This window comes from Nicotiana sylvestris, chromosome 4 (genome assembly GCF_000393655.2).
Source record: "Nicotiana sylvestris chromosome 4, ASM39365v2, whole genome shotgun sequence".
NCBI classification, from domain to species: domain Eukaryota; kingdom Viridiplantae; phylum Streptophyta; class Magnoliopsida; order Solanales; family Solanaceae; genus Nicotiana; species Nicotiana sylvestris.
In genome coordinates this window covers 128,900,861-128,911,878 of record NC_091060.1, presented here as the reverse complement: position 1 = coordinate 128,911,878, position 11,018 = coordinate 128,900,861, and the positions used below count along the sequence as shown (strand labels likewise).

The 11,018-nt window shown below is 34.4% G+C and overlaps 1 pseudogene; it reads left to right on the top strand.

Annotated features, from left to right (window-relative positions):
• Positions 1–765: 765 nt before the first annotated feature.
• LOC104211140 (MDIS1-interacting receptor like kinase 2-like) lies at positions 766–10,686 on the top strand (annotated as a pseudogene).
• Positions 10,687–11,018: the final 332 nt, after the last annotated feature.

Sequence of the window (11,018 nt, the reverse complement as noted above, 5' to 3'; positions counted from 1 at the left end):
AGATGCCAATGATGACGTATTGTTGACACTTGATGTAGATTCTTCTTGTTTATTGTCCCCCATATTTGACACAAATATTATTTAATAGCTGACGACACAAATCAAGATTATTTCCTTTCTGATGTAGAAGATCAGACTAAGCTGCAACTACAGAGCATACTCAGACAGAACCTTGACTCAGTTACCAAGATAAATCTTTTCTGATGTGGAAGATCAGACTATGCTGCAACCACAGAGCATACTTAGACAGTACCTTGGCTCTGATACCAATTGTTGCGGAAGCCAAATGTATAGAGTGTGAATAAGTCACAACTACTATACCAAAAATTATGACAACCACCAAATAATAAATAAGACAATAAAGCAATAATAAAGGGAACACCAGAATTTACGAGGTTCGGCTAATTTTGCCTACTCCTCGGACACAACCAAATATTTTATTCCACTCCAAAAATACAAGTGAAATAATACTAAAGAGAGAAGATACAAATGCCTTAAACAGATGAGAAGGCAAATGAGAGGTGTGTTTCAATCCTAAACATTAGGCCTTCTTTTATAGGGGAAAAATCCCCCCAAACTTAACTCCCAACCAATGTGGGACTTTGGCATTTTGCCAAACTTCAACAGTCGTTCTACCCGTATTTCACAAGCTGAGAAAATAAATACCCATTGACTCGCAAGACTTTTAATGATTCACTACACTATAAAACTCTACTTCTGCACAAGTTCATCAATAACCAAAACAATCAACTGAGATTAACCATAATGAAGATTCCCAGAATATTTTCTTTCCTTCAGTTTTTTACTCTCTTATATCTCTTCACAGTTACTTTTGCTTCCACTGAGGAAGCAACTGCTCTACTCAAATGGAAAGCAACTTTCCAAAACCAGAATAATACCTTATTGGCTTCATGGAAACTAGGTCCTGTTGGTTCCAAGAGTTCTTCCAGCATTGGAGCGACAGGTTCTGATGCATGCAGGGGCTGGTATGGAGTTACATGCCTAAATGGTAGGGTCAACAGGTTGAATATTACAAATGCTAGTGTTGTTGGCACACTCTTATGATTTTCCATTTTCATCTCTCCCTTTTCTTGAATATGTTGATCTTAGCATGAACCAGCTCTCTGGCACAATCCCCCCTGAAATAGGTGAACTCACTAATCTAGTTTATCTTGACTTGTCCATCAATCAGATTTCGGGCACAATCCCTCCACAAATCGGCTCACTAAGAAAGCTTGATACCCTTCATATCTTTGACAACCAGTTAAATGGTTCCATTCCAGAAGAAATAGGTCACCTAAGGTCTCTTTCGGAACTAGCTTTGAATACTAACTCTCTTAATGGTTCAATTCCTGCTTCATTGGGGAATTTGAACAACCTGTCTTCTTTGTATCTTTATGAGAATAAGCTTTCTGGCTCCATTCCAGCAGCAATAGGGAAACTCGTTAATCTTGTTGAAGCTTTCTCGATACAAACCAGTTAACAGGTCATATTCCTCCAGAAATAGGTAACTTGATCAAAGCAAAAGTGTTCAATGCTTTCTCTAATGAATTGTCTGGTCCCATTCCTGTTGAAATTGGAAAGATGAAGTCACTTCATAGTTTAAGCTTCCACACAAACAATCTTTCTGGTCCAATTCCCAAAACAATAGGTGACTTAACTGAGCTCCAACTCTTGCACCTTTACAATAACCAACTTTTTGGTTCCATTCCTAGTAAGTTGGGGAATTTGAAAAACCTCACTGATCTGCAATTATCCGGTAATCAACTTACTGGGTCAATTCCAGCTTCCTTGGGCAATCTGAGAAATTTACAAACTCTGTATCTCCGGGACAATAAACTTTCAGGTTCCATTCCACCAGAACTTGCCTATTTGGATAACTTGGTTGTGCTGGAAATGGATGAAAACCAATTTTCAGGCCATTTGCCTGAGAATCTTTGCCAAGGCGGGAAACTTGAGAACTTCACGGTGAATAGTAACAAGCTGTCAGGGCCAATTCCAAGAAACTTGAGCAAGTGCTCGAGTTTCAGAAGGGTTCTCTTTGATAACAACAGTTTCACCGGGAACTTATCTGAAGCTTTTGGTATCTATCCAGAGCTTCAATTTATTAATTTGAGTGAAAATGATTTTCATGGTGAACTCAGCAGCAACTGGGGAAAATGCGAGAATTTGACTGATCTGCGGATAGCCAGAAATAACATTAGTGGCAACATACCGCCAGAGATTGGAAACCTAAGAGGGCTACTAGGACTTGATCTTTCATCAAATCATTTGGTTGGGCAGATTCCCAAGGAATTTAGAAAATTGACCTCTCTAGTTAATCTTTTTGTGCAAAACAACAAAATTTCTGGCAGTATACCTGGGGAACTTGGGTCACTAACAAAGTTAGAAACCCTTGATTTGTCAGACAATGTATTTAATGGGTCAATCCCGGTGTTTATAGGAGATTACAGGAAGCTGATTCACTTGAACCTGAGCAACAACAGATTTGGCCAGAAAATTCCGATGGAGATAGGAAGGATAACTCACCTTAATGTGCTTGATTTGAGTCATAATCTTCTTGATGGAGAAATACCCCCTCAGTTAGCCCATTTGCAGGACTTGGAAATCATCAATCTTTCCCACAATCACCTCTCTGGCCGCATTCCTAAAGAATTTAAAAGTTTGACAGGTTATGTCATATTGTCATACAATGAGCTGGAAGGTCCAATACCGAATAATGAAGCTTTTATGAATGCATCATTAGAAGGTAATAGAGGTCTTTGTGGCAATGTAACAGGATTCCAGCCTTGCGAAAGGCCATCTTCTATGGTGAAGAAGCACTCAAGACGTAAAGTCATTCTTGTCACTGTACTTCCAATTATGGGAGCACTAGTACTTCTCTGTGCTTTCATTGGCGTTCTGCTTATGTGTAATGAAATAAGAAGAGTTGGAGACATCGAAAGACGGGATTCCAGTGATGGTGTTGATGCTGATGAAGATAATGGTTTGCTCTCGATATCCACGTTACATGGAAGTGCATTGTACTGGGATATATTAAAAGCCACAAAAGAGTTTGATGCAGTGTTTTGCATCGGAAAAGGAGGGTCCGGAAGCGTTTACAAGGTACAGCTTCCATCATTTGAGAATGTAGCTGTAAAGAGACTTCATTCTTCATTTGAGAATACACACCTCAAAAGCTTCATGAATGAGGTAAGGGCATTGACAAGGATTAAACATCGGAACATTGTGAAACTCTATGGCTTTTGTTCGAATGCAAAACACTCGTTCTTAGTTTACGAGTACGTGGAGAGAGGGAGTTTGTTTAGTATCTTGAGCAATGAAATAGAGTCCAAGAAATTGGATTGGCTTAAGAGGGTGAATATCATCAAAGGTGTTGCTTTTGCTTTATCTTACCTGCACCAGGATTGCTCGCCACCAATTGTCCATCGAGACATATCAAGCAATAATATTTTGCTTGATTCTGAGTATGAAGCTCGTGTTTCTTGTGCCAATAAGTAATAAACGAGTTTCACGTTTGCTAAGTAGTAAGTACTGGTGTTAGTTGTATTACTTTGCATAGTTCTGGTAGCTCGTGAAAAATCTTTAACGGCATAATGCTTCTAACATTTGTTTAAACTATTGGGCACTTTATTGGAGATGCCACGTAAAAAGAATCAACATAATCTAACCTTTTCCTCACCTTTCTTTTCTTTTCACATTCAAACTCTTTTTTCCTTTAGCAAATTAGCACTTACTTTTCGATAAGAACAAAATTTTGATTGTGGTTCTTATTTAACTGGTTAAGCAAATTAAATTTCAAGTAACTGAAACATGCATCTTGTCCCTCCACGTGTAAATTCCTGAAAATTATCAACTGATTCACCATGTGACTATCTATGTTTATTATACACATTTATACATTTACATTTACACATTTTAAGGTTGTGTACTTCTATAAATAACGTGAAACCAATACAATTCCTGTATAAGAGATTAAAGAAATACACATTTTAATTTTAAGTAATTAAATATTAGATGCGCTCATATACACACATATAATCAACACTTACGTAATTGTTCCATCTTCGGGGTAATTATCACATATGTTCATATAACTATGACTTTTTTCCATCAAAGTCATATTACTTTGTTTTCTCACACAAAAATCATAAAACTTTCACTAACTCACACAAAAATCATAGTGACCGAAATGTAATTTTCCGGTAGTATTTTCTTATCTTTAACTTCAAGTTGCAGCGCTTTATGTTGTTTTCTGACTGTTCTAGAATTTCTGCAGGAGCAAAAGTTTTGATGACTTAAGAAAAAGAATAACAGCTTCAAGCCAAGTGATAGAATTTCAATTGTTGAGGCTAAATCTGTCCTACAATTGTTTTTTCCAGTGAATTAGTGCTCAAAACATTGGCAAATAATCAAAACCAGTGTAAGCGAAAATTGTTCCAAACGAAAAAAGTCTGCTCAAATTTTGTGTGTCTGTGTTGGGGGGGGGGGGGGTTAAAACTCCCTTTCTTTTCTTTTTTCTTTTTTCTTTTTTCAAAAAAATAACGATTTATTTTCTGTTAATCATCCTTAAATGGACTGAGTTCGCAATTAGAGATTATATCCATTAACATATCTCCATCATCTATGCCTAATTTCATGGATGAATAAGTGATAACCTCTGTTGCTCAGACTCTCCGAAAATGTATCTTCCAAAATTAGTATATTTTTGGAGGATCCGACAAGGGTGCATCAACATTTTGGCGAGTCCATACAACATAGGTGATAACGGATTTACATGGAATAAAAGAAGAGATGATAATAGAAGAGAATTAATCCATGGTCATGTTGTCTTTAATGCTGCTAACCAGGGGCGGCTCTAAAAGCTTGGGCACTGAGGTCGTCGCCTTAGGCCCCCAAAATTTGAAGGCCCCAAATTTATTTTAAATTTTTATAATTATTATTACTATATATTTATATAAATAATTTAGTATACAGAAAAGTGTTACAGTATATTCCTTTTGTTATTTGGTTGAGGTTAATTTATATCAATAAATTCATAAATTATGATAATTTTCTTTACTGATTAATTAGTATATTTGTTTCAGTCTTCAATTTTAATTTTATCCTTTTTATATAGGAATTTAGTTATATATCTCGACAACATAATGATTTTCTTTTACAATTGTGATGACCCAAAATGTCATCTTTAAATTAAATAATTATCTCGGTATTTTTAAGACTAAAGCGGTATCAATCTTGCGTGCGCAGTCCGTATAATTTTCCGAAAGGTTTTTATGTGAAAAATGGATTAAATTGTGAACTAGAGCTTTAAAACTCAACTGAGTTGACTTCGGTCAACATTTTGAGTAAACGAACCCGGATAAAAGTTTTGACCATTCCGGTAGTTCCGTATCGTGATTTGGGACTTGATCATATGCCCGAAATCGAATTTGGAGGTCCCTAGATTAAATTATCGCCATTTAACGGAATCTAGAAATCTAAGGTTAAAGATTTCTTAGGTTTGACCGGAGTGTTGACTTTTTGATATCGGGGTCGGAATCTAGTTCTAAAAATTTTCATAGCTTTGTTATGTCATTTATGACTTGTGTGAAAAATTTGAAGTCAATCGGACTTGATTTGATAGGTTTTTGCATCGAATATAGAAGTTGGACGTTCTTAGTTTCATTAGGCTTGAATGAGGGTGTGACTCACGGTTTTAGCATTATTTGATGCGATTTGAGATTTTGACTTAGTCTGTATTATGTTTTAGGACTTGTTGGTGTATTTTGTTGAGGTCCCGAGGGCCTCGGGTGGATTTCGGAAGGTTAACGAATATAAAAAGGCTGCTGAATTTTCTTTTACAGCATGTGTACAGTACCCCGTGAACAGTACCCCATGAACAATACCGTGTACAGTACCCCATGAACATTACCTCGTGAACAGTGTGAACAGTACCCGGACAGAATGTTAAGTTCTGGAAAATGGGACGAATCCCATTTTCCATTTTTACCAAATTGGAGCTCGGGGAGAGGCAATTTTCGGGAGATTTTCAGAGAAAACAACGGGGTAAGTGTTCTTAATTTAATTTTGGTTAGCTTTATATGTGCACAGACAAGTGCACATATAAATCTATTACTAGTTTTGGCATTTAATTGGTAATTTTAGTTGGGAAATCTTGAAAACCCTCTTGGTTTAGTTTGAAGATTTGAGGGTCGAGTTGATGTCGAATTTTAGTAAAATTGGTATGGTTGGACGAGGTTTCATATTCCTTAAATTTTGTCGGGTTCCGAGACGTGGGCCCTACGGGCGAATTTTTAGTGTAATTTCGGATTTTTAATGAAAAATGTAAAATTTCATATATAATTAATTCCTATAATTTTTATTGACTGAATCGAATTGTTTATGACTAGATTTGAGAATTTTGGGTACGAATTCGCGAGGCAAAGACTTGTTGGAATTTTGATTTGGTTGCAAAGCGAGGTAAGTGTTTGGTCTAACCTTAGCTTGAGGGAATATGAGTTGTGTCTTATTTGTTATGAACAATTTGTTGAGTACGACGTATAGGCATGGTGACGAGTATCTATACGTTGGTGTCAATCATGCCCGTGAGTCTTATACTTTGATTAATGTGACTCCATTTCGTATTGTATATGCTCTATATGATAATTTCTATTGAGGAATATGACTTGCGGAAGTATTATTGTTAATTGAACATGGTAGAGCGTTGGCTCAAGTTGAGAATTGAATTGTTGAACATTGTAGAGCACTGACTCTAGTTAAGAATAGAATTGTTGAACATTATAGAGTATTGGCTCAAGTGAGAATTGAATTGTTGAACATTATAGAGCATTGACTCAAGTGAGAATTGAATTGTTGAACATTGTAGAGCATTGGCTCAAGTTGTGAAGTGAGTTGTGAAGTAAAAGTGAGAAAAAGAAGAGAATCATCATATCATCTCCCTTGCCGGGATATTGTTGCTTTTGATGTTATCTCCCTTGCCGGGATGTTGATGTTATTGTTTTGATATTGTTTCCCTTGCCGGAATTTGATTGTTGTACTATTGTTCCCTTGCCGGGATTTTATTGTGATATTTTTTGATTTTCCCTTGCCCAAATTGCTTTGTGATTGTTGTTTGGGTGAGGAAGAGTGATAAAGCACGAAGGGTGATGTCGTGCGTGCCACACGATATACAATTCCCTTGTCTCAGAACAGTGATGTATTTACGTTGTATGACTACTCCTAGAAAGGCTTATGACTTGTACTACCGGTTTTGGGAATTGTAAATTTATTAGAGAAATTTCATTTGAAGTTAATAAATATCAGTGTTATTTCAGTTAATGTTAGACTTACTTAGTTTAGAGACTAGGTGCCATCACGACTCCTTCGGAGGGATTTTTGGGTCGTGACAACAATGTTCTCTCAAACTGCATGAACACAAAAGCATTCATGTATCTGTTTTTAAGTATAATTCGACATATTATATTAGGTTATTTATAATTTATTTTAGATATTCACCAATAAGTACTACTTAATAGAATGAATTACAATTATCGTTTAAATTGATCATAAGGAATAAATATATTTGACACCATTAATGCTCAAAACTTAAGCTATTTCGTTATTTACGTCTATTTCTTTTTCTTGTTTGTGATGATAGTAAAATCAAAATTTGTAGACCTCAACATCCGATAGTCCACCACTTTATTTTTTGTTCTCTTCTTCCTTTTTTGTTTTGAAATTTGCTTATTTTTGTCTTAAATGATTAGTTTATTGTTTAGAAAGTAATTTTGTTAAGTGTTTACATCATAAAAGACATGTTCTAAAAGTAAGTTTATGGCCCAATATAAGCTTATATTTGGGCTTAAGCCCAAGTGTTACTGGAATGCATGATATACAATTGGGCGATTTGCAGCCGTACCCTATTTTTATGCCACCTTTTAACCTATACCCTATTTTTAAAAATTATTGATTTCGTAACCAACTAACAAAAAATCCGTAATAATATGACCATTATACCCCTTCCAAAACATATAAAAGATGCATCAAGCATACCCAAAATCAAATTCCAGATCTTCTTCATATCTCCTCCATCAGTCCGTCTCTCCTGAGATCGCCTCTCGCAAACCAGATTTGAACCAGATTCAAATTTCAAATTCAAATTACAAAAGACATTGTAAGTATTCAAATTCATCTTCAGAATTCAAAATAGTTTTTGAATTACATGTTTTCTGATTGATTGATTGAAGTTGTTTGACGAACTTCACTGATATGCTGAATTTCTATTCTAAATCTATTTGACGATGAATTCTAACATTCTAATCCGACAAATATGCTGAAACAAGCTGAAGTTATTTAGTTCATATCTAAAAAATTCAGCAAAACGAGCAGGCAAATAATACAACGAAGAAAAAATTATATTAAAACTTTACATGAGTGTTTGAATATTTAAAACACCTATGTGCAAAAAACTTCGGCATAGGTGCCGAAGGTTTTCAGTTAATATTTAAAAACTCAACAGGAGGAGCTGAAGTTTTTCTATTACACTAGGAAAAAAAATAAAACATCAATTAAAATTTTATATTGCACAAAAAACTTCGGCATAGATGCTGAAGTTTTTTAGTTAATATTTACAAACTCAGCAGGAGAAGCTGACGTTTTCCTATTACACTTTGTAAAAAAAACATCAATTAAAATTTCATATTGCACAAAAAACTTTGGCATAAGTGCTGAAGTTTTTTAGTTAATATTTACAAACTTTAGCAGGGGAGCTGAAGTTTTCCTCCTACACTAGGTAAAAAATAAAACATAAATTAAAATTTCATATTGCACAAAAAACTTGCTGAAGTTCTTTAGTTAATCTGTAAAAACTTCGGCTGATGGAGCTGAAGTTTTCCTCCCGCACTATGTATTTTATTATTATTTTTTGGAAAAACTTCATACCAAAAAATGCTTATGTTTTCAGGAATATGTAAAATATTTTTCATATAATTTTTTGTATGCTGAAGTTTTTTTAGTTCGTCTGCTAAAAATGCTTAATATTTTGTCGTGCAATATGTAATTTTCGGATAAGTTTTTGTTAATTGTTCTGTTATTTTCTAAGTTTAAAAAGAATTTTTAGTTCATGCTTGAAGTTTTCATCAAGCACTGTGTATTTTATTATAATTTTTTTGAAAAAACTTCATACCAAAAAATGCTTAATATTCGAATTAGTTTTTGTTAATTTCTGCTGAACTTATATAGTTCATTTCCTCTGCTATTTTTCAACTTTGAATAGAATTAATATTAAAAAAAACTTAAAAAACAAAAACTGAATATTTCATTAAACATCAAAAAAGATAAATTAAACTACATAAATAACAAAATAAATATAAATAACAAAAAGAAAAACTAATCATCCATATCATCATCATCATCATCATCATCATCATCATCATCATCATCATCATCATCATCATCATCATCATTGTCGTCGTCGTCACTATCATATGGACGAGCATCTTCATCAGCAAGATTATCAAATCTTGCATACATCACAAGTGTATCAAGCTAGTTGTTAATTTCTTCCAGCTCCCTGTCGTGCTTGTGTATGAGCTCATCCAGTTTCAGCTCAAAAGTTTCTATAATGTCTTGCTTGATTTCTTCCATTATTTGCCTGATGACAACATCCATTTTTTCCTTTTTGTATTTTATTATGTCTACTAAAATATATGTATTTGAGTGAATAAACTCAAAAGGAATAGCGTGCTTATATAGGGGAAAAAAACTTTTGCATGGTATATGGAAAGGCAAAGAGAAATTTTAAACGTTGTCTAATGAAAACGTGCATGAATATGATAGAAATGTAATTATTACACTAACACATACCCCCAATGCAATATAATTACTACTTTAATTGTGTAGGTTACTCCTGTATACTATGCAATTAATGCTGAAACATGCTCAAGTTTGTTGAATTCATTTGCTAAAACTTCAGCCCAATGTGCTGAAGTTCTTTAGTTCATTTCTAAAATCTTCAGCACCTAATTAGCTGAAGTTGTTTTCCCTGCATTCATGAATCCCTATCATACAGCTTTTTCAAAACAACTTCAGCAGATATGCTGAAGTTATTAAGCTTATTTCTAAAAACTTCTGCACTTAATAGGCTGAAGTTTTCTGTGCAACATTCATTAATTATGTCATACATCGTTTTCCAAAAAATTTCAGCATAAGATGGCTAAGTGATTTAGTTCATTTGTAAAATCTTTAGCACAAACAACCTAAAAATTCTTCTATTCACTTTCCTAATACTTGCCACTAACATGAATCTGCAGGATGAGTTCAATTTGCGTTGTTATAACTTTCAATGGGAGTTGGACTCCTGATTTCAAATACTTGGATCATGATACAAAACTTATTCTACTTAATAAGCACATATCATTCAATACTTTCCTGAAGAAAATTAGTGAAGTTGCAAATATTGATTCAACCAGATATGCACTAAAAGTATGGTTTGATATCAAACTAAATACAAGCAAAGGAATGCTTGTAACTTCAGATGAAGAACTCAGTACCTGTATACATTTGCTTATAACTGATTCACCCTACAAGAATTGCCATTTCATCATCGAAAAAATACATCCTTCAAAATCTGCAACATTCAAACAATCGCTTGCATATGCGATAGATTCAGAACCTTTTGCTGATTATCAACATGAAGTAGGATAGCCAATAATGGAAGTAGACAACGAGCAACAACCTTCTAACATTACAGCTGCTTCAGAATATATAATACTGCAACAATTACCCCCTCCTCCAATAAATTCATACCAGTTTGTCGATGACCAAGAAGAAGAAGGACAACTAATAATGCAAATTGACAACCAACACACAATCCAACAAAGCTTTTTGTTACCTTCTGCAGTGATAAGCAACAACGAAGATGAAGTAAACATGGAGCTTATATCGATAACATCATATAGAATTGAAGAAATTGCTGAAAGTTCTTGTGCTTCTCAGAAATCAAGAAAAAGAATAAGGAGAAAGCTGAAAGAATCTCC